Source organism: Pelophylax lessonae (genome assembly GCF_965119305.1).
Source record: "Pelophylax lessonae genome assembly, chromosome: 4".
Classification (NCBI taxonomy): domain Eukaryota; kingdom Metazoa; phylum Chordata; class Amphibia; order Anura; family Ranidae; genus Pelophylax; species Pelophylax lessonae.
The window spans coordinates 207,452,295-207,478,267 of record NC_138771.1 but is presented as its reverse complement, the minus strand read 5'-3'; positions in this window follow the sequence as shown (position 1 = coordinate 207,478,267).

Sequence of the window (25,973 nt, the reverse complement as noted above, 5' to 3'; positions counted from 1 at the left end):
AGAATTTGCCTACAACAACGCAACCCACAGTACGACCAAGCAGAGTCCGTTCTACTTGAACTATGGGTTCCATCCCTCTATTCTCCCTCCACGCATCCTTCCTTCAAATAACCCAGTAGCCTCAGACTATCTTACCCAAATAAAGGATTCTCTGGGTTTACTAAATACTACCATTGCACACGCTCACAGTCAACAAAAGAAGTACTATGATCTTCGTAGAAGACCTTCTCCACAGTATACTATCGGGGACCTCGTTTGGCTCTCAACAAAAAACTTGAGACTGAAGATCCCTAGCAAAAAGCTTGGACCTCTGTTCTTGGGACCTTTCCCAATCAAGAAACTTATTGGAAAAGCTGCAGTGCAGCTTACATTGCCAATGGACCTAAAAATCCATCCCATTTTCCATGTGTCGCTACTGAAACCCCATGTTCCGGACCAAGGAATAAGGCCTAATATTCCACCTCCCCCTCCTGTACAAGTTGAAGGTGGAGAAGAATACGAGATAAAAGAGATTCTGGATTCTCGTATCTACAGAAGAAGACTTCAGTACTTGGTTAGATGGAAGAACTATGGGCCCCAAGACGACACCTGGCTAAACACCTCTGACATACATGCCCCTAGATTAATCCGCAATTTTCATGCGAGATACCCAGACAAACCAGCTCCAGAGGCCTTCAGGAGCAGGCCTTAAGGGGGGGGTATTGTAATGTTCCGGTACCTTTGGTACCCTAAATTACACTTTCCACAAGTGTATGCGCCCCACCATTTACTTTTGGAAAGGTGCGCATACACCTTTAAGACTGGAGCTGTCATCACCCAGCGCCGGACTAGATGGCTATTTAAATCGCCGGTTCTCACTCACATGTGTTCGTTCAAACACCCTTACCTGGATGCTAACCTTGCTTGAAGCTTCCATGCTTGCAAGCTTACCTCGCTGACGGAACCTCGCTGCGCTGATCCCTGTATCCCGCTACTGGATCATCCGCCTCTCCTGAACCACCCTTCGGCTGTATCGCTAATAGTGCTAAGTACCCCACAGGGGAATTCTCTATAAACTTATACTAAGCTTACACTATCTAGCTCTGCATAGTAAAGACTGTTTATCACATCTGCATAACTAGATTGCTAGCTCTTGAGACTACTGCTACTTTTCTGCACTGGGTTGATCTCTTTTGTATGTCCACCTGCTATTCTGTCATCTGCTACCATACAACATTGCTAAACCTTCCTGCATCCATCTGCTACTGTCTCACCTTCAAGTGTCTATCACCTACCACCTCCACTCAACCTATCCCTCAAACCTTCATCATTGTGTTACCACATACATAAAGTCACTCTAGGAACCAGCTTGCTAATTGTGTGTATTTACTGGCTGAAATAAGACCTTCCACACATGATGAGTCATTGAGGTTGGGAATGGTATCTCAGCATATCTCTTACATGACTACTGACGTGGAACTATTTCTGCAGCTGAAAATCCACACCATATAAGAAACGCAGGAGCGTTACAGATTGAACGAACCCAAAAATGGATTCAGCAGAAATAACCACTCAGGTGACACAATTAAAACAGCAAGTATCTGCGTTAATACACGCACTTGCTGAATTAAAAGAAGACAATCAGGCTCTGTCGCAGCAGGTAATTAGACTGACACAACTTACCTCTGCTCAGTCCCCTGAACCCAAGATAAATTCCCCTTTGGTATTTACAGGCGATCGCAAAAAATTTTGCGAATTTAAAAACGCATGTGAGTTACTTTTTTTGCTAAAACCTCGTACCTACCTTACTGATCACATTAAGGTTTGTACTATTATTTCTTACCTATCAAGCGATCCTCGAGCCTGGGCAGATTCTCTTTTTGAGAAAAACGACCAGCTTCTCAACTCCTATGCCTTGTTCCTGGCAGAGCTCACTAGCCTATATGATGACCCCAATAGGCAGAGTACTGCTGATCTTCAGTTAAGATCCTTGAAACAAGGAAGGAGGCCTGTAGAAGACTTTGTCGCAGAGTTCAAGAGATGGACCCTTGATTCAGAATGGAATGATGCATCTCTGAAAACCCAATTTAGGCTTGGCCTATCAGAAGCCGTTAAGGACGAGCTCGCCCGAGCGGATCTGCCAAAAACCCTGGATGCATTAATACAACTCAGTATTACCATAGATAGAAGACTACGAGAAAGAAAGGCTGAAAAGATGGGAATGCCATTATCCGTTTCCTCTCGGAGTCTGGCCGTTCCTATGGAGGTAGGAACCATACGCCCACCGCTATCAACTCTGGAAAAAGCCAAAAGACGAAATGAAAATCTCTGCTTGTACTGTGCATCCCCGGATCACAAGATAAACGTCTGTCCCCTAGTCAACAAAAAGAAGGGTGAGTGTTCACATGTCTCTCTAGGAGAATTGACGACTTCATTCACTAACCCCTACATTTCTGTTTTTTTGACATTACAGTGGGACCAGAACAGGATTACTACTAAGGCCATGATTGACACAGGATCTTGTGGAAATTATATGGATATATGTTTTGCTGCTTTAAATAAAATTCCTATTATTTCTAAACTCAAACCTGTCTCAGTAAGTCTTATTACCGGTGTTCCGTTATCCTCTGGTCCGATCACCGATCAGACACAAGCACTTCTAGTCACTATTAACGAGTCTCATAGGGAGACTTCTACCTTCGATTTAATACCTTCACCCCACTTTCCCATTGTGTTGGGACTTCCCTGGTTACACACACACCAACCAACCATAGATTGGAAGAAACGGTCCTTGACCTTCCCTTCTTGTTATTGCGAGGAAACGTGTAACCTCCCGTTTTCCGGGAAGATTCTGTCTGTGGTGACAGATGAGATTGCACCACTATGTTATCAGGATCTTTCTGAGGTTTTTCTTGAGAAAAATGCTCAAGCATTACCTCCTCATCGAGACTATGATTGTAGCATTGATCTACTCCCAAATAGCAAATTGCCGTTCGGTCATGTTTATCCTCTTTCACAGATTGAACTTGCCCATCTCAAAACCTATTTGGATGAGAACTTGGAAAAAGGTTTTATTAGACCTTCCACTTCTTCCACAGCAGCAGGACTCTTTTTTGTTTGCAATAACGATTCAAGTCTCAGACCTATCATCGACTACAGGAAATTGAATGCTATCACAATAAAAGATCGCTATCCTCTACCGCTTATCCCTGAGCTCATTGAGCAGGTGCGTGGAGCTACCTATTTTTCAAAATTAGACCTGAAAGGAGCATACAATCTCATTCGAATCCGTGATGGACACGAGTGGAAGACTGCATTCAGAACTAGATACAGATTGTTCGAATATCTTGTGATGCCATTCGGCCTATGCAATGCCCCTGCAGTTTTCCAACGATTTATAAACGATATTTTTAAAGACTTACTAGATGTCTGTGTTGTGGTATATCTGGACGATATACTTATATATTCACGGACCCTGTCTGAACACATAAGACATGTAAGACTTGTATTATCGAGATTGCTTGCACATAATCTTTATGTGAAGCTGAAGAAATGCTTGTTCCATAAAGATGAGGTACTCTTTCTAGGCTACATCATATCCAAAACAGGAATCGAGATGGACATGAGTAAAATATCCTGCATTCAGGATTGGCCTACACCAACTACGCGCAAGGCGCTACAGCGATTCCTGGGATTTTCAAATTTCTACAGGAAGTTCATAAAAAACGTTTCTGCTATTGTGAGACCCCTCACACAGCTCACTAGCATAAAAATACCATTTAAATGGTCAGAAGAAGCAAATAAGGCTTTCCACTTGTTAAAGACAAGGTTTACTTCCGCTCCCATATTACGCCATCCAGACCCATCCCTCCAATACATTCTGGAGGTAGATGCGTCAAACATGGCAGTAGGAGCAATACTCTCCCAACGACCTACCCACACTTCACCACTTCATCCAGTCGCTTTTTTTTCTAAATCCCTGAGCAGTCCCGAGATAAATTACCCCGTGGGTGAAAAGGAACTGCTTGCTATAAAATTGGCTCTGGAGAATTGGCGACATTTACTCGAAGGCACCCAATTACCAATAATTATATACACGGACCATAAAAACCTCCAATATCTTCAGACTAGCAAAACTCTCTCGCATCGACAGGTACGATGGTCACTATTCTTTCTAAGGTTTAACTTCCTAGTGACCTACACACCTGCAGATAAGAACAAAAAGGTGGATGCACTATCACGACTAACTGAAGAAAACTACTTTGAAATTCCTTCCGTTCCTATAATACCTCACAAACGCATTATTGGAGTTGTCCGTTCCTTGAAGGAAGAGGTTCTGCATGGTATAAGTTTGGATTCACCCCCACCACAACTAAATACTGATGCAGAAGGCTTCCTCTACTACAACGACAAACTTTACATACCACCTACCCTACGCACCAAGATCTTGGAATTATCGCATGATGTGCCTATGGCAGGACATATGGGTATGACAAAGACTTTTAGTTTGATTTCTCGGCAATGCTGGTGGCCTGACATGAAAACATCTATACAAAAATTTGTCTCTTCATGCAATGTCTGTGCCAGGTCCAAAATTGACACTACGAGACCATCCGGTCTACTATGCAGTCTACCAATACCCCAAACTCCATGGGAGGTTTTGTCATTGGACTTCATCGTGGAATTGCCTCCTTCCAAAGGATTTAATACCATCTTGGTGTCAGTGGACCATCTGACAAAGATGGCACATTTCATTGCTATTCGCAGACTACCTTCGTCCAAACAAACGGCAGAACTCCTGATGAAACATGTCTTCAGATTACATGGTATCCCAAAAACTCTTCTGTCTGACCGTGGATCCCAATTTATTTCTAAATTCTGGCAAGAACTATGTCACATACTACGGATTGAGCGGAAGCTCACTTCTCCTTACCATCCGCAGACCAACGGACAGACTGAAAGAGTCAACCAATGCATCGAGCAGTATTTACGTTGTTACACTTCTTACCAACAGGATGATTGGTTGGATCTTCTCCCCCTGGCAGAATTTGCCTACAACAACGCAACCCACAGTACGGCCAAGCAGAGTCCGTTCTACTTGAACTATGGGTTCCATCCCTCTATTCTCCCTCCACGCATCCTTCCTTCAAATAACCCAGTAGCCTCAGACTATCTTACCCAAATAAAGGATTCTCTGGGTTTACTAAATACTACCATTGCACACGCTCACAGTCAACAAAAGAAGTACTATGATCTTCGTAGAAGACCTTCTCCACAGTATACTATCGGGGACCTCGTTTGGCTCTCAACAAAAAACTTGAGACTGAAGATCCCTAGCAAAAAGCTTGGACCTCTGTTCTTGGGACCTTTCCCAATCAAGAAACTTATTGGAAAAGCTGCAGTGCAGCTTACATTGCCAATGGACCTAAAAATCCATCCCATTTTCCATGTGTCGCTACTGAAACCCCATGTTCCGGACCAAGGAATAAGGCCTAATATTCCACCTCCCCCTCCTGTACAAGTTGAAGGTGGAGAAGAATACGAGATAAAAGAGATTCTGGATTCTCGTATCTACAGAAGAAGACTTCAGTACTTGGTTAGATGGAAGAACTATGGGCCCCAAGACGACACCTGGCTAAACACCTCTGACATACATGCCCCTAGATTAATCCGCAATTTTCATGCGAGATATCCAGACAAACCAGCTCCAGAGGCCTTCAGGAGCAGGCCTTAAGGGGGGGGGTATTGTAATGTTCCGGTACCTTTGGTACCCTAAATTACACTTTCCACAAGTGTATGCGCCCCACCATTTACTTTTGGAAAGGTGCGCATACACCTTTAAGACTGGAGCTGTCATCACCCAGCGCCGGACTAGATGGCTATTTAAATCGCCGGTTCTCACTCACATGTGTTCGTTCAAACACCCTTACCTGGATGCTAACCTTGCTTGAAGCTTCCATGCTTGCAAGCTTACCTCGCTGACGGAACCTCACTGCGCTGATCCCTGTATCCCGCTACTGGATCATCCGCCTCTCCTGAACCACCCTTCGGCTGTATCGCTAATAGTGCTAAGTACCCCGCAGGGGAATTCTCTATAAACTTATACTAAGCTTACACTATCTAGCTCTGCATAGTAAAGACTGTTTATCACATCTGCATAACTAGATTGCTAGCTCTTGAGACTACTGCTACTTTTCTGCACTGGGTTGATCTCTTTTGTATGTCCACCTGCTATTCTGTCATCTGCTACCATACAACATTGCTAAACCTTCCTGCATCCATCTGCTACTGTCTCACCTTCAAGTGTCTATCACCTACCACCTCCACTCAACCTATCCCTCAAACCTTCATCATTGTGTTACCACATACATAAAGTCACTCTAGGAACCAGCTTGCTAATTGTGTGTATTTACTGGCTGAAATAAGACCTTCCACACATGATGAGTCATTGAGGTTGGGAATGGTATCTCAGCATATCTCTTACATGACTACTGACGTGGAACTATTTCTGCAGCTGAAAATCCACACCATATAAGAAATGCAGGAGCGTTACAGCATGCTCCAGAAAGAAGGCATAAGGTACGATGTCACTGATGATGCCCTGGATGCGACTGACCAGTTTGGTGATCTCATCAAATGGCCGCAGAAGTCTGCATGCATCGCGCATGATCAGCCACTGGCGTGGTGCAAAATCCCAAGCTCCCCAGAACCTGTCCTACCGCAGAGTTCGTACAGGTAGTCGTTAACTGCTTGATTCTGCTGGAGCCTATCAAGCATATATACAAGGTTGAGTTCCATCGCGTCGGACAGTCACAAATAAGAGGTCTGACGGGCAGGTTGTGTCGCCGCTGAATGTCAGCAAGGCGAGCCATGGCTGTATAAGATCTTCTGAAAGGGGCCGAGACTTTCCTGGCCTGCCGAAAGACGTCCTGGACCCCAGGGTAATTTGACAAAGAATCAGGACTTGTGCCGTGCATGGCACGTGTGTAATTTTGCTCTGTTTCAGCACGCTCAGGAGATTTGCACCATTGTCGCACACCACTTTACCAACTGTCAAATTGAGTGGTGTTAGCCACTGATCTGCCTGTGAACGCAAAGCTGAAAGGAGTGCAGGACCAGTGTGGCTCTTGGCTTCCAGGCACAACAGACCCAGCACAGCATGGCAACGTCTCACCTGGCATGTCGAATAGGTTCTGGGGATCTTGGGCGGCGCAGCAGAAGAGACAGTAGCAGCAGAAAAGGAGGAGTCAGCTGGGGAGCAGAGGGAGGATGGAGGGAGTAGGAGGAGCAGAAGAAGAGGCAGGCCTGCATGCAATCCTTGGTGGTAAAAACAAATCTACACAGGTGCCACGGGTTACATGCTTGACGGCCGTCAGAAGGTTCACCCAGTGGGTAGCCAAAGTTATATACCTTCCCTGTCCGTGTTTGCTAGACCACGTGTCTGTGGTCAGATGTATCTTGGCACCGACACTGTGTGCCAGAGATACATTCACTTGCCGCTGAGCATGGCCATATAGCTCTGGGATGCCCTTCTGCGAGAAATATTTCCTTCCTGGGACCTTCCATTGTGGTGTTCCAATGGCCACAAATTTTCGAAAGGCCTCCGAGTCCACCAGTTTATATGGCAGTAGTTGGCAGGCTATCAGTTCGGACAAGCCAGCGGTCAACCGTTGGGCAAGAGGGTTATCCGGCATCATCATTTTCTTACACTCTAAACATTTGGGCCACGGAAGCCTGCCTTTTTCCAGAAAAACTTGAGGATGGCATGATGGAAGGTGGAGTGGAGGACAATTGTGAGGAGAGAAGGGAAGGAGAAGAGGCTGGACGGTGAGAGCATGGAGTGTGGCTTTGTGGGTTCTGACAGCGTTGCTCCCACTGGGCTCGGTGATGGGAGTCCAGGTGCCTTCTTAAGGCGGTCGTCCCTAGGTGGGTGTTGGGCTAACCGCAACTTATGCGTTGACTGCAAAGGCTGCAGATGGCAACACTATTGTCAGTAGCAGGCAGGTTAAAAAAAGCCTACACTGCGGAGCCATGTGCCGGCGTCCTGGTAGCGCCAGATGTGACCGTACATGGTTGATGGCTCGCTCCTGATACATTAGCAGTCTGGTTTGTCCCTCCTGTGCAATGTAAGTTCGGCCTGCTTCTCCTCTCTATCTGCTGGTCCATCTCTCCCTCTGAATTCCCCTCCTCTTGCTCTCTTGTGGGCACCCACATGTCCGACTACATCTGTTTAATGGCCGATGTGGACGCTCTGAGAAGTGATGAACCCCTGGACTACTGGGTGGGCAGGCTTGACCTCTGACCAGAGCTTGCACAATTTGCAATGGAACTGTTGGCTTGCCCCTCGTCCAGTGTCCTGTCCGAAAGGACGTTCAGCGCAGCAGGGGGGATCATGACCGATAAGCGCACTCGCCTAGCTCACGACAGTGTTGACTACGTCACATTTCTAAAAATGAATGAGGCATGGATCTCAGAGGAATTCAACACATGTGACCAGAAGACCATGTTTGATTTAAATTCCTCATGACAGGCCACAAATATCCGCCACCACTCATAACAATTCATGGTCCCTGTCTTAGGTAAATACAGTGGCATAAAAGGCCTTTTATGTCCGTTGAATGCCTAATTGCTACAGTCTCTCCCTGCTCAACACAGCAACCTCTCCCTACACTGACAAAATACTTTTGTGGACCTATTAGCTAGCGATTTGTGTCACTAACTCTCTGTCCCTGCTCCACACAGCAACCTCCAGCCACAGAATACAAAGTTCTTTGCTGTCAGATGAACGCCTTTTGACTAATTTTTGGGGCCTGTACTGGCCGACACTTACTTCTGTATACTGTGAATGCCTAATGTGCCTCCAGCCACAGAATACAAAGTTCTTTGCTGTCAGGTGAACGCCTGTTGACTAATTTTTGGGGCCTGTACTGGCCGACACTCCTAATTCTGTATCCTGTGTATGCCTAATGTACCACCAGCCACAGATTACAAAATTCTTTGCTGTCAGGTGAATGCCTGTTGGCTAATTTTTGGGGCCTGTAATGGCCGACACTTACTTCTGTAGCCTGTGAATGCCTAATGTACCTTCAGCCACAGAATACTATGTTCCTAGCTTTCAGGTAAACCCATGTGGGCTAATTTTTGGGGCCAATACTGGCTGACACTTACTTCTGTATCCTGTGAATACCTAATGCACCTTCAGCCACAGAATACTACGTTATTAGCTGTCAGGTAAACCCATGTGAGCTAATTTTTGGGGCCTGTACTGGCCGACACTTACTTCTGTATCCTGTGTATGCCTAATGTACCTCCAGCCACAGAATACAAAATTCTTTGATGTCAGGTGACCCATGTGGGCTAATTTTTGGGGCCTGTACTGGCCGACACTTAATTCTGTATCCTGTGTATGCCTAATGTACCTCCAGCCACAGAATACAAAGTTCTTTGCTGTCAGGTGAATGCCTGTTGGCTAATTTTTGGGGCCTGTAATGGCTGACACTTACTTCTGTATCCTGTGAATGCCTAATGTACCTTCAGCCACAGAATACTATGTTCCTAGCTGTCAGGTAAACCCACGTGGGCTAATTTTTGGGGCCAATACTGGCCGACACTTACTTCTGTATCCTGTGAATACCTAATGCACCTTCAGCTACAGAATACTACGTTATTAGCTGTCAGGTAAACCCATGTGAGCTAATTTTTGGGACCTGTAATGGTCGACACTTACTTCTGTATCATATGAATGCCTAATGTACCTCCAGCCACAGAATACAAAAGTTCTTTGCTGTCAGGTGAACACCTGTTTGCTAGTTTTTGGGGCCTGTACTGGCCGACACTTACTTCTGTGAATGGACCCTATATGTATTTGACACGTTTTTACCTGCTGCTGTCAATTCTGGCTGATTTTCTGAGAAAAAAAAAAAATTGCTGAAAAAAACAAACAACATTTTTATGGCAACTTTTCCAATAGCAATACTTCTGGTATGTCATTGTCCATGTTGTGGGACTATGTGTGCACAGCTAGTAAGTATTTAGTGGCTGCAAATATGACCTGGAGCTTTTTCATGTTCGGCTGCCATTAAAATGAATTGGGTCCGCCGCGAACCTGAGGTTCGCGAACATTTGAGCGAGTTCGTTGATCGCGTTCGCAAACCGTCCCGGCAGATGTTCGTCCATCACTGCCAGCAGACATGGCTAATGTATAGGAATAGTGCGCATAATGTATGTGCCAAAGAAAGGGAGCTACCAATTATGTTTTCTGTTTAAAGCTGTGTGGCCCCAGACAGGACTACACAATGAAGGTCTCATTAAGTATCATGAAGGTAAGTTACTTAAAAGACAAGTTTACTAAAAGTAGAATTGTTCTTTAAGCAATTTTTAGCTACAGACCCAGAAAAGAATGCTGTAAACGAGTGTCAGAAAAGTGACTGAATTTGGTATCTCTATCCTTCTGCAACTCAGAAAGCTTGAAAGCCAAAGCTTCAGCACTATGGCCAGAGAACTAGCATTCTGAAAAATAGAGTCCAGCAATGGCAGCCTCATGATTCTCACATGACTGCTGCCAAATCTAGATGTAATCGCTCAATTATCCACCCACTCTTGATAACAAATTAGTACACTTCTCCATTTAATACTTTTCTGCATTATAATATTCATCAAGGCCAAATGTGACTATTATTAAAAAATTACACAGTACTATAGCAGTAAGGTTCATAAACAACAAGGTTTATTCTTGATTAAGACAATATAATACTTGTTTTCTTTAGTTCCACAAATGCAAGTGAACGAGTACCTGGCCGCCCATTGGTATATATTATTTTATCCATTAGTCTGGGATGAGACCTTTCAATTCGTTGAGCAGATTAGGAATCACAGAGGTCACTTCTCAAAAGCTTTACTGCATGTGTGATGTGATTTAGTGTGGGTTGTTTTCATCACCTGTGCAGAAATATCACATCATAAGAAGGGATTAACTCACATGTCAATAAAAATAATGCATGTTACATTTCTTGCAATATTTTACCAAATCAGTCATTAACATAAAAGTGCATTTAAAGGGTCAGTTCACTAAGATGGATAAACTATTGAACAGAATGTGTTTTGCGTTTTACTATACAATAATATTCTCATGAAAAAAAGTTACTTTTACAAGCTTAAATCTTGCATGTGTTTGGAATTAGTATTGTTTCACATGAAGGGGGAGATTTAACTACTGAAAGTCTCCACTTATTTTAAATTAACATTTAATCTCCACCTCAAATGTTTTTTTTCTTGCTACCCTCAACAGACAAGTCATAAAAGTCCACAATTATTGCCAGTCAGAAACAAATAAAACAGAAAGAATGCTAACTTGTAGGATAATCTGTTAGAGTGTGCTACCTTATAAGGTGTTATAATACTTATTAGGGCAGCATTTTCAGAAGGCAGGGGATTCTAACCTCATAAGCCCTTGTCCTTAAAAGAGCATCATTTCTTTGGTTGATGCCAGTGTAACCCTGGACCTGAGCTTCCTCTGTGGGGTGTTACACTTCCTCTGTGGGGTGCTCTGCTAGTAAGTGGTCCTTTGAATTGAAATACTCACCTCTCAGAGAGAATAACAGGGTGCACTTGGCTGAATTATCACTGGAACAGATTATTTTCATTCGGTTATCTTTAACCGAAGATTTCTATTACAAAAAAAATGAAAAAAATCATAATTTCAATGTAAAACCTGCAAATACAAAGTACTCAAGATGTGATTGCAGAAGACTTCTTTGTTTCCAAAATCTATGAATTCACAACATTTTTACAGCTTGTTTACACAATTGTTGGCCCTCTGAATAATCCATGGTGGATTGTTATTTAAAGGGCATTTGACAGGCTATGAGGAGGCATTATGCTGCTTTCTCACCACCTGTCTTAAAGCCTAAATACCCACTCCATGGTGCCACAATGGTGTGTATTGCTTGCAGTTGCTGGAAGGAAGTGGTGAAGCACCTTTTAGGTGAATAGGTCACGTATAGTAGTACTGCTGGCTGAACATGAAATTGAGTAAAATGTTTGGTGGACTGCAATGCAAAGCATCATAGTTGTAGCATGGGAATACCCCATTCTCTGCTTTTGCAGCTTAAGGGGAAGCAGTTGGAGGCTAGTAGAAATGCAACTCATATTTTTACGACCCCACCAGGCCTAATAGAGATGTTGAAATCTGGAGAATTACTTTTTGATTCCCTTAAATATCGTCGATTTGTCTGATCTGCAGAGCATCAAGCAGTTCAGGAATAAAAGCAATTGTGACTCTTGACTTGTTTGATTATAGACAAACTGGACAAATGTTTTGTACACTGTATGTTTAGGATAGCCAAAACATTTTTAATTTACAGATTTGCATTTGTTTTTAAACTGATTTATTTGTATTGCACAATCTTCCAAGTGAGATAACACTTACAGCCTTAACTGTGAATGTTTCTACTTACCATTGTCTCTGCGCTTAATTGGAGAGTTGATTTTTGAAGGTTACCTACCTGGCGTTTCAGTCATCTGTCAGGCTTCTAGTACTTTTTTTCTAAATGCTAAGGGTTTTTGCTACCCTCACTCTGTATCTTATTGCATTGGCAATTTTGCATTAATTGGAGGAGGGGGGGCTCAGTTACTATCCCCTGACTTGTGAGAACAAGAGAACCTTACCAGCACACCATGGATCTCCAGAATAGGTCCAAAAGTGTGTTTAGTTCCAATAGTTTTTTTATTGAACGTTTTACAATACAGATAATGAATAACAATAACTGGTCATATTACAACGCATGAGCAACATCCATGGAAAATGATCATGTACTTGCATCTAGTTACAGAAGCTCAAGAGACAACAACATCAAGTGACGGGTAAGAAAATAACGAGTAGAGACCAACAGCCAATACTGGCATATTTCATAATGCGTTTAAGGGATAGTTATTTGGTTATGGTTGTGGTAACACAGTAGCCAAGGTTGCCACAGGGAGAGGGATTTTTGGCAATTCCCTCTACTTGAGGCAAGCATGAGTTCATAGGAGCAGTGTTCATGGATCAAGTCCAAAGTGTCCGTAGCGGGAGGGGGGTGATACTTTTTTCCAATTTCTGTAAGAGTTAGCCTCACCGCCAGGAGGGTCTGAGTAATGGAGTGTCTGGAGGCTGAAGGAGAGTTTTCAATCGTTTTCAATTGTCAGAGTCAAGAGAGCAAGAGCTGGAGATGGTCGAACAGTTACGTGGGTAATCTCGGATATAATTCTAAATATTTCACCCCAGTAAGATCGGAGTTTTGGGCAGTCCCACAAGATATGGAAAATGTTCCCCATTCGTCCGCAATTCCTCCAACAGAATGGAGATGAGTGACGATAGTACAAGGCTAGTTTGGAGGGCGTCAAGTGCCTAAGGGTGATTTTGATTGTTTGTTCCCATAATGTGGAACAGCTGGTGTGTTTGTATGCGTGCCATAGTGCAGTGGTCCATTGAAGCGTCGTGTATGAGCTGTTCAGATCTGATTCCCATTGAAGAAGGGGTCGTGATTTAGTCAGTGTCGTTTTGGCTTGCAGAGCCAAGTATACTTTCGAGATACCTTTGCAGGTATAGATAGGGTCTGTGATACCATATATGACTAGGAAGACTATAGAGGAGATGCAGTATAGTAGAGAGACAGTGATGGATTCTAAGATATGTGAATAGTGGCGAGGGGGGAGGAAGGTGGTCCTGTCGTAGTGTTGTGAAAGGTTTAAGAGTCTTGTCTTGATACAACTGTTGCAGAGTAGAGATACCATGTGCCTTCCAGTTGTTAAAGGAGATGTCAGGGATTCGTATGGCAAGAATGTCTACAGGGATAGGTGGAGATATCACTGTTGGGGATGTAGTCCATGATGTCAGGATCTTACGCTATGCCATAATAGATGCCGTCATTGGGGGTGAGAAGGAGGATGGTATTACGGGACCGTAAGGGGAGCTCATTATCCAGGTTTGTAAGGTCCATCCAGGAGCTAGAGTGGATTCGATTTGACCCTAGCTAGTGTTCTGGGTGGAGCGGAACCAGTCCTTTAGTTGAGTGACGAGTGTGGCAAGATAGTAATCGTGGAAGCCTACATAACCTTTTCCCCCTGCCGATCTATATCTGATCAAAACATGGTGTGCGCAACGTGGTTTTTTGTGTTGCCACATATAGGCTGTCAGCTTGGAATGTAAGGAGGCGAAATAGGATTTAGGGATAGGAATGGGTAGAGTTCGAAACAGATATAGAAGTTGGGGGAGCACCATCATCTGTAATGCAGCGAGTCTACCTGACCACGAAAATTCTTGGGATTGAAGAAAAGTAAGTTCCTGTTGCATCTTGGAAAGAAATGGGATGTAATTGGTTTGGAATAGGGTTTTTGTGGTTTTAGTTAGTGGAATTCCTAAATACGGTATGTTATGGTCTGCCCAAGAGAATTGGAATTGTTGTTGAAGAAGAGTTTTGGTGGTCAGGCCAAGGTTAAGGGCAAGAATGGTGGATTTTTGTCAGAAGTGTGTTTGATCCCCTGACATGTAAGTTGTCCCCGCCTTGAGACAACTGGCTAACTGTATCCCCTAGGGATTCTCCTCCGCACTTTGTGAGTGCCCCTATTTCTCTTTCGGCTCAAACCATCCCTCTCCTTCTATTCATCATATTTAAATTGCACAAACTCACAGTTCTGGGGCTATGGTATCTGAGTTATTTGGTAAGATTGCCTGCCCTTGGTTTGTCTGTTTTATCTTTTCATGGTTCTACAAGGAGGTTGTTGTTTACAATACATTAAAGCTCACATAGTGTCCATCAATTCCACCCATTTTGTATGAATTGTAAGGGGGACGCATGCCATATTTATGTCACTTTGAGTTTGATTAACTCCTATTGATCAATGTTTTTTGTGCAGCTTTAAGATATCTCCCAAGCATGGTTAAGGATTTGTATGTTTACATTGTTGTCCTTTAAGATTAATTAAAATGAGATATGGAGAGAAACTCAGTTGAAGATCTTTCATCGGGCTCATATACCGTTCTTGCTCAATAAAGATGACCCCCAAGCGGGTATGTGCCCCCTCTGTTGCTCTCCAAGACCCTCACTTGCCCACCGATTTTGGCTCTGCAACTTCATCTCAATCTTCTGGGACCAAGTTTTATCTTTTATCTATGGGATCACCCTACTCAGACTACCAAAAAACCCACTCTTGCTTATTTTTGGCCACTGGGACTAGCAATTACAGACATGGTCCGATGGACCACCTCATCGACACCAGACATGGATCCTCACGTGCCTTCTCATAGCGCACAGGACTATTCTCTCTAATTGGATCTCACCCTCGGTCCCCACCGTTGCCCAGCTCAAAAAGGAACTCCTTGGTCTGCTACACAAGGACTATCTGAACACGGACTTTAACCATAACTCCTCAAAGGGCAGATTCGAAACCAAATGGCGGATGTTCATGACCAATTTTCTACCCTTGCGGGATCTGGATTTATACAATAAGACTTTCATATATTACAGAGACCCCTGCTCTGACCTCACTGGAACTGGTGTTACTTAAAACTGTGTTGCACCATTCTCCCCCCTTTTCACCCTCCCCCTTTTTATGAATGCTTCCACAAAGAGACGTAGTTTTTTAAAGATTCATCCAACTTATCGCACCTATTAGCAGATAAAAAGCCAGCACATTTTACAAAACTCCTACTAAATATAAAAGCCAACCTGTATTGAGTTATTCAATAGCCACTATTTGTAAATCGCTTTTTTGCGAAATGGTGAAAAAATAATAAGCAAAAATGGAAATATCCAAATTTCTCAAAAAATCTGGGTTTCATTGTTCCCTTACAGCTTTCAGAGTTTGTGGATACAAAAAAAATTTTGTGCTGCGCTATGGCCAAATGAGCAACTCAAAATGCTGCTGTGCAAAAAATCTAGGTGATTTTTGAAAAGTGACAGTGCAAATAAAACAGCGCAAAAAGGTTGTAAGTAATAATGGGAGTAATAGGTGGAGAAAGGTGCTTCAGCAAGTAGCCAGTGAAAGAAAGTCCACAAAAGTGCTTAAGTGTTTTGTACAGATTCCTCAGCACTTAAGCACTTTTGTGGACTTTCTTTCACTGGCTACTTGCTGAAGCACCTATCTGTGATTTTGTATGGACTTTTTTGCGGAATTTTTACCATGTATTTATTTAACATTGTCAATTAGTTTTCTATATGTCTATGGTATTATTTACAGTATATGATTGAGATTTGCACATAATACTGCACCGTACACTTCAATATTTTATTACTTTCGTATTCACTTTATCTATCTATTTATTACTCCCATTATTACTTACAACCTTTTTGCGCTGTTTTATTTGCTTTCAGAGTTTGTTTAAGACCCCCCCCCCAAACCATATATTTTCTGAAAGCACATGACTGGTAAAAAAAAGTAAGGTGCTACTGATTTTAACGCCCTGCGATAGTTGCGCAAAAGTTTATCAAGACTATATATTCGCTAACAAATCTCTAAATTCATTTTTAGCAGATATAAACACAGCAATTTTCACAAAATTAATTCCTACTAAATATAAAAGCTTAACCTGTATTGAGTTAATAATTTACAAATATTTGTCATTTTTAAATTACACCTCTTTGCAAAATGGTGAAAATTGAACGTACGCAAAAATGTAAATAACCAAATTTCTCTAAAAAATCTGAAGGTTTTCATTGTTCCCTTACAGCTTTGAGAGTTTGGTAAAGACCCCCCAAATCATATATGTTCTAAAATAATAGGATCAGTAGAATAAAAGGAAGGTGCTACTGACTTTTAAGGCCCCACGATATTTGCACAAATGTATACCAAATCAATATTTTCACTAAAAATACATTAACATCATTATTAACAGATACAAACTTAGCCAATTTTACAAAATTCCTGCTAATCTTCTACTAAATATAAAAGCTTAACTTGTATTGAGTTAAAAAAAAACAAATATTTGTAAATTTGTTATTGCACTTTTTTGGGAAATGGTGAAAACTGAATGTACACAAAACTATAAATAATCTAATTTCTCTAAAAAACTGGAGGTTTTCATTTTTCACTTTCAGCTTTTAGAGTTTTTAAAAGACCCTCAAACTTCACATTTTCTGAAAGAAAAGGGCCAGTAGAATAAATGGAAGGTGCCACTGATTTTTAAGGCCCCGCGATATTTGCGCAAATGTTTGCAATAACAATATTTTAGCTAAAAATGCACTAAAATCATTATTAGTATATACAAACACAGCAAATTTTACAAAATCCCCACTGAGTTACTTCTAAATATAAACGCGAAAAGTGTATTAAGTAAATAAATAACAAATATTTGTTCATTCTTTTTGGGAAATAGTGAAAATTGGACATACGCAAACATTTTTCTAAAAACCTGAAGGTTTTTCTATTTCACTTACAGCTTTCAGAGTTTATAAAAGACCCTCCAAACCATACATTTTCTGAAAGCACATGGCCAGTAGAATAGCAAAAAGGTGCTACTGATTTTTAAGGCACCACAATATTTGCCCAAATGTTCATAAAACCAATATTTTCGCTAAAAATACACTAAACAGAAATGGAAGAACTAGTTTGTGTAGCTAAAGATGCGCCTAACACATGCTGCTAGACCCATTTTCAAACCACAGACAGATACAAAACATTACTGGAACTGGATCCCAACAATCTACCAAATTAATCATATTCATTGAACCTTTGATCCTAATGTCAAAACATCCCCTGATACATAACCAAGGACGCTGGATCTACCACTCCTACACAAGGGCTGTGATTGGGAGACCGTTGTCACCAGGGAAATACCCTTGATCTCAAAGGACAGAGAGTGCAATCTGCCACAAAGACCTTGTGCGCCGAACAGTCTGTTGTTTACCGGGCGATCGGGTTCGGCACACCGCGGATCGGGTGGACAGATTATTGGGTGGGGCTGGGGAAGACCCAGCTGTCATGGTACACGTGGGTACCAATGACATAGGCAGAGGAAGATGGAGAGTCCTAAATGATTTCAGGGACTTAGGAGCTAAGTTGAGGACTAGGACCTCCAATGTAGTATTTTCAGAAATACTACCTGTACCTCGAGCCACACCAGAGAGGCAGCGGGAGATTAGGGAAGTTAACAAGTGGCTGAGGAGCTGGTGTAGTACTAGTAAGGAGGGTTTCGGGTTCCTGGAGAACTGGGCCGACTTCTCAGTCGGCCACCGGCTCTTTAGTAAGGAAGGATTGCACCTAAATGGGGAGGGTGCAACCGTACTGGGTGAGAAGATGGCCGAAAAGTTAGAGGGGCTTTTAAACTAGGTGAAGGGGGGGAGGGTACAGATGTAGAATTAGCCAGTGGAAAGCAAGATTCAGAGAGCAGAAATGGGGGCATTAGTGGTAGGATGTTCAGAGCTCCTAAACCCAGGGGGGGTATGGGGAAAAATCAAGAAAGCAGCCAAAAAACATCAAATGAGGATATATGTAACCGGTCAAAATTACGAGGCTTGTATACCAATGCCAGAAGCCTGGCCAACAAGATGGGAGAGCTGGAGCTGCTGATGTTTATGGAGGACTTAGATTTTGTGGGGATAACTGAGACTTGGTTAGACAGCTCTCATGACTGGATGGCGACTATTCAGGGGTATTCCCTTTATCGCAGAGAAGGTAAAAAGGGGGGAGGGGTATGTCTGTATATTAAGAACAGTATACAGGTAAATATGAGGGATGATATTAATAATGGAGCTATGGACGAGGCAGAATCCCTATGGGTAGAACTTCAAAGGGAAGGCACTGTGGGGAAGGTAATATTGGGCGTATGCTATAGGCCCCCCAACCTGAGGGAGGAGGGTGAGGCAGACCTCCTTTTACAGATAGGATTGGCAGCAAGGATGGGAAATGTCATTATAATGGGGGACTTTAATTATCCAGATATAGACTGGGCAGAAGGAACCGCGCATTCAGCCAAGGCTCGGCAGTTCCTAAATGTTTTGCAGGACAATTTCATGGGTCAGATGGTGAATGCACCGAAAAGAAACAATGCGGTACTTGACCTACTGATTACCAACAATACAGACCTGCTCACGGATATAGAAATACGGGACAACTTAGGAAACAGTGACCATAGGTCAATTAGTTTCAGTATTAATTATAGTAATGGTAAACACAAGGGTAATATAAGGACACTGAATTTCAAAAGAGCCAATTTCCCAAAACTGCGCTCTCTGCTAGAAAATATCAAATGGGATAGAACCCTTGGAACAAAGAACATGGAGGAAAAATGGGAGTGATTCAAAAGCATGCTTAACAAAGAGATTGACCAGTGCATTCCAAAGAGAAATAAATTTAAAAGAGAAAAACTAAACCCTGGGTGGCTACAACATAAAAATGCATATTAATGCTAAAGGAAAGGCCTTCAAAAAATACAAGGCTGAAGGGTCATTGGAAGCATTCAAGCATTACAAAGAGTGTAATAAGAAATGTAAAGACGAAATTAGGGCGGCTAAAATAGAACACGAGAGACATATAGCGGAAGAGAGTAAAAAGAACCCCAAGAAATTCTTTAAGTATATAAACAGTAAGAAAGCAAGGCCAGAACACATTGGCCCCATAAAAGACGATAAGGGAGTTTTGGCCACAGAGGACAGGGAAAAGGCGGTAGTGTTAAATAATTTCTTCTCTTCAGTCTTCACAAAAGAATCAGGGGGCTACACTAACCCAGCTTGTAAGGCCAAACTAAACAACACACCTCAGGAAATACCGCAATGGCTAACAGAAGATAGACTTAGAACTAAACTAGAGAAACTTAACATAAATAAATCACCGGGACCGGATGGCTTGCACCCGAGGGTTCTTAAAGAGCTCAGCCAGGTGATTGCCAGACCATTATTCTTGATCTTTAAGGATAGTTTACAGACGGGTATGGTGCCAGCTGATTGGAAAAAAAGCCAACGTGGTACCAATATTTAAAAAGGGGCCGAGATATATCCCGGGTAACTTTAGGCCGGTTAGCCTAACATCAGTAGTCTGCAAGATTTTGGAGGGGATGTTAAGGGACCTCATACAAGACTTTAGTAATGAAAATGGTATTATTAGTAGTAATCAGCATGGATTCATGAAAAATCATTCTTGCCAAACCAATATATTAACCTTCTATGATGAAGTGAGCTGCCACCTAGATAAAGGTAAGCCTGTGGATGTGGTGTACCTGGACTTCGCAAAGGCCTTTGACACCGTTCCCCAAAAACGCTTACTGTTTAAACTACGGAAGGTAGGTATGGACCATAAGGTGAGTCCCTGGATAGGGAACTGGCTCCAGGGGAGGTTGCAAATGGTGGTGATTAATGGGGAGTACTCAGATTGGGCAGGTGAGGAAAGCGGGGTCCCCCAGGGTTCTGTCCTGGGGCCAATCCTGTTTAATTTATTCATAAATGATCTAGAGAAGGGGATATCGAGTAAAATCTCAGTATTTGCGTATGATACTAAACTAAGCATGCCAATATCTTCTGGGCAGGATGTGGAAACCTTACAAGCGGACCTGAACAAAATAATGGGTTGGGCAACTACATGGCAGATGAGGTTTAATGTTGAAAAATGTAAAGTAATGCACCTGGGTGCCAGAAACCAGGAAGCAAGCTACTCACTAGGGGGGGGGGAACCTCTGGGTGAGTCTAGGATGGAAAAGGACCTGGGGGTACTGGTAGACAACAGGCTTGGCAGTGGCATGCAATGCCGAGACGCTGCAAGCAAAGCCAACAGAATACTGTATAAAAAGGGGATTCACTCCAGAAATAAAGAGATTATTCTACCACTCTACAAGACTCTGGTCCGGCCACATCTGGAGTATGCTGTCCAGTTCTGGGCACCGGTCCTCAGGAAGGATGTGCTGGAACTGGAGAAAGTCCAGAGAAGGGCAGCAAAAATAATTAGGGGAATGGAGGACATCAGCTATGAGGAAAGACTACAAGCACTGAACTTATTCTCTCTGGAGAAGAGATGATTGAGAGGGGATATGATATCAATGTACAAATATTGTACTAGCAACCCTAGCATATGGAAAAACCTATTCAGAGAAAGGAAATACAATAAGACACGTGGCCACTCACTAAGACTAGAGGAAAGGGGGTTTAACCTTAAAATACACAGGGGGTTCTTCACTGTAAGAGCAGTAAGGATGTGGAATTCTCTTCCACAAGCAGTGGTATCAGCAGGGAGCATTGATAGTTTCAAAAAACTATTAGATGGGCACCTTAACGACCACATCATACAGGGTTATACAATGTACGGTTAGCAGCAAACACACACACACACATCATAGGTTGAACTGGATGGACTGGTGTCTTTTTTCAACCTCACTAACTATGTAACTATGTAAAAAATCTTAATATATACATTATTTGATACTGATACTGATACTGATCCCGAGTAAACATAACCTAATATACCACGGAAACCAAGGAGGGAATCTTTTCATTTCATCTAATCTAGCTCCCTTCTCTACACTTACACCATTTTCAAGCTTGACATCTGCACCCTCCCCTCTACCCGACCTTTACCTTCTATCCCTTCCCCTGGCTACCTATTATATTCTTCAGGGCTCTCCCATATACACACTCCATACACGTAGCAAGACAACTCATTGAATCCCTTATCCCCCTTCCCTTCCCTGTTTTCTTCTTTTTTTACCTTTTTTTATCTTTTGCTTTGTTATCATATTTCATTTATCCTTAACAATGTTACACCAATCCTAATAGCGCCTCAGTGCAAAAAGATACACAATTACAACATGGAGCACTCTGTCGATCACCCAATTAGACAACACAAGTACATTTCCTTCCTTCCAAGCTCTTTGTTCTCACAATCATGAAACCCAAACCTTATACACGTTTTATTCCATGACCGTTAACTTACCTGTTCATGTTAAAATTCTCTTACTTCATCTAGATGATTATTTCGGAAAAAAACAAAAGACTAACTGAATTTTGTGCTTCTAAATATGCAAGGTGTATATGATGTGTTAATATATACCTTTATCTGTAAACCAACGTATCTATATTATGTACTTGCTATGTACTGTTTATTTCTTACAAACAAAATCTTTGTTTGAAAAAGACACTAAAATCATTAATAGTGGATTCATGCATGGCAGAATGTAATAAATTCCTATTAAATATAAAAGTTAAAACTGTTTTGTGTTAATAAATAGCAAAACTTTGAAGAAATATTTGTACATTTTAAATTGCACCTTTTTGTGAAATGGTGAAAACTGAATGTAGGCAAAACTGTAAATAAAAACAATTTATTCTAAAGCTCCAGAGGTTACCATTTTTCACTTACTGCTTTCAGAATATGAAAAGTCCCTCAGGCTCAGTTCACACTGGTTTGAGGTGGGAAACCCTGCAAATCCAGTGCGGTTTCCTGCATCGCACCTGGATCGACGGCAGTTCACATTGTTCTCTGTGAACTGCTACAGATGTCAAAACAAAGTTAATGACACCCCCAGTTTGGTTTGTAGATTGCAGTGCAAACTGTGAATTCGGACAGGAATTGAATTGCATGGGTTTGAGCACCCACACAATCCAATTCTGGTGCGGACAAAAAAAGGGTCCTGCACAAGTTTGGTCTGAAAACAGTTTGTAAGGCTGAATTCGCATCGCACAGACATTGCATGTGATGGGATGAGAATCGCATGCAATGTCTGGCATTGCACCAGTGTGAACCGGCCCTCAAACCAGACATTTTCTAAAAGCACTGTAGAATAAAAAAAGGGCTACTGATTTTTTGGGCCCCGCAATAATTGCGCAAATGTTTGCCATATCGCTATTTTCACTAAAAATATACTCAAATCATTATTAGTACACATAAACACAACATAACTTGCTAAATTCCTGCTAAAATACTACTAAAGCATTGTTCACATGTGGCATACTAAAGTGTATGCCTGCGGAGCAGGGATGATCAAACTTTTGAAAAGTTCGGTTCGACCAAAACACTCGAACTTCCCGAAAGTTCGGTTCAGATTCCAGAACCCCATTGAAATCAATGGGACCCGAACTTCTGGAATCAAAAAACACAATTTTGAAGCCCTAAAACCCAATAAATGCCCCTAAAAAGTGCATAGGGTTCTGGGTCATGCCCCAGGGACTATTTTTCACACAAAAAAAGTTCTTAAAAATTGTCATTTTTGATAGAGAGCCAATTATTGAAAAAATTATTGAAAAAAAAAAAGAGATTTCTTTGGATTTGGTGTCTGGGGGGTCTAAAAAGTGTACCTGTGAAGTTTCAGCTCTGTAGCATGTCCAGAACCAGAAAAAAAGATACTTTTTCTTAGAATTTTTAGTAGCGCAGGGATGGGGTTCCGCTCCTTTCACACCTGGGCGCTTTTGTTTCAGGCGTTTATTGGGCATTTTTTGGGCGTCTTTGGAGGCAGGCATGACATCTGAACTTCTGTATAGGGGTATATATACACACACACATATATATATATATATATATATACAGTATATATATATATATATATATATATATATATATATATATATATATATACACACATACACACATATAGGTGTGAAAGGAGCGGAACCCCATCCCTGCGCTACTGAAATAATTTCAGTAGCACAGGGATGGGATTCCGCTCCTTTCACACCTATATGTGTGTGTGTATGTATATATATATATATATATATATATATGTGTGTGTGTGTGTATATATACCCCTATCCCAGGTCTGACGAAGGAGCTGAGCTCCGAAACATGTAACTGCCCACCACCCGCTCTATTGGACACCAGCCGCTGCATCCACACCCTGCCTTCAGGAAATCTCATGCCGACCAGGCTGAGACACAGACGAAAGGACGCATCTACAGGAAGCGTATCACCGGATGTCCCCATTGCAACCACTCAGCACAGCGGATAGGAAGACTCCAGACAGATCTTTGCTATGCCCATGTCATATTTACCAAATGTGAGTGCTTTTATACATTTAACCTAATAAATACTCAGAGCCTACTACACTTAGAGGCACCTTGTCTTTTTATCTTTATCACTTTCAGAGCAGCTTCTCCTCTCCAGTGCTGCCGAAGTGCAGTGTCTCACCTAAAGCCTGCTGTATTCCACGGAAGCGCCCATACAACAAACCCATATTTTAGGTAATAACTCTGATGAGCAGATTGTAATCTGCTGATCAGAGTTATAGCATTGTTCAGCAGAGTCTGCTGAACAATTCTGTTATAAGTTCATGGTCACTGAAGGGAGGAATGAGGTCCATATGGCATATGGACCTGGCCAGCTGAAAGCAGTGCTGTAGGTCCGTACGCTGTACGAACCTGACAGTAAAAGGGTTAAGGGTATTTTTAAACTTTTTGTTGCATTGATCGTGTCCTCTATGCACTTTCTTTAAAACTGCCATGCAAACTAGCCCTAAAAAGACCAGAAAATGTTACCAATCAACAACTCCTGTAAATATTTATTAGGTTAACCAATTCTGAACCGGAAGGATTTGCCCCCTTAATGACCAGGCCATTTTTTGAGATTCAACACTGTTATTTTAATGGAAAATTGCATGGTCGTGCAGCACTGTACCAAAATAAAATTGATGTCCTTTCTTCCCATAAATAGAGCTTTCTTTTGGTGGTGTTTGATCACCATTTGTTTTTGTTTTTTTTTTTGCACTATAAACAAAAAAAGAGCGACAATTCTGAAAAAAAAAAAAAACAATATTTTTCACATTCTGCTATATAACAGTCCAAAAAAAAAAATTCAACAATCACATTTTTTCATTCTTTTGGGCCAATTTGTATTCTGCTAGATATTTTTGGTAAAAAAATTGCAATAAGAGTAATTGGATTGGTTTGCACAAAAGTTATCGCGTCTACAAAAAAGATTTATATAATTTTTATTTATTTATTTTTTACTTGTAATGGAGGCGATCTGCTATTTTTAGCAAGACTGCAACATTGTGGTGGACAGATTGGACCTCTAACTGACCATTTGGACACTTTTGGGGGGGATCAGTGACATTACTACAGTAATCAGTACTAAAAATATGCACTGTTACTGTAATAATGACACTGTCAGGGAAGGGGTTAACCTAGTGGGTGATCAAGGGGTTAAATGTGAGCCTAGGGGAGTGTTTACTAACTGTAGGGGGAGGGGCTTGTGAGGTGACCATAGAAACCTGTGACCCTATATAGAAGGTTCACATGCACTCTGTGATCATTTCAGAGAGAAGATCGGTCAACTGTATTTACGCCAGCTGACCGTTCTTCTCTCTCAGTGGGGAGCGATCGCAGGAGGCCAGCGGCAATCACGGTCGCTGGCCCCCTGCATCGGCATCCCCACTGCCTAGTAGTCCACCCCAGTCAAACGTATGCGACCGACATAGTACTCTGTCGGTTTGTGCATCCGAGCCAGCCTGCTGCAGTAAAACTGCGGCAGGTGGTCGGCAAGTAGTTCAGCAATACATTTTTTTACTTCCTGCTGGGCTAGCTAAACGTTCTCTGAAGTTCACTTATTCTTAGTGCTTATAAGGTAAACTATAATTTATTCATTTTTATAATTTTCCTTTGCATAAACTTTCCAAATTGAAAGCCGTATTTAAGAAACCTCCACATATGTTTGTTTTATGTTCTCAATCTCACAGGATACAAAGAAAAAAAAATGATTTCTTACTTTCTTACTTTTTAGTTTGTTTCTCCAGAGCAGGCACAAAGCTCTATGGGCAGCTCATATTGTTCAGAATAGCTTTCAATGTGATTCATTTGGGACACTTCAGGGACACATTGGATTAAATTCTCATTAACATACAATTTAGAAGCCAAATTTTGATATGTTTGACCCTTTAGCAGACATATCTACACATCTAGCTTACAATTGATAATAAAGATGTGTAGAAATAATTAAATATGACAAACATAACTTTCCAGACCCTCATGAGTCATGAGCATTACATAGAAGGGTAATATTTTTTCTGTTTTGGGGCATTCATAAAAAAGTCTGTAAAAAGGTAAGAA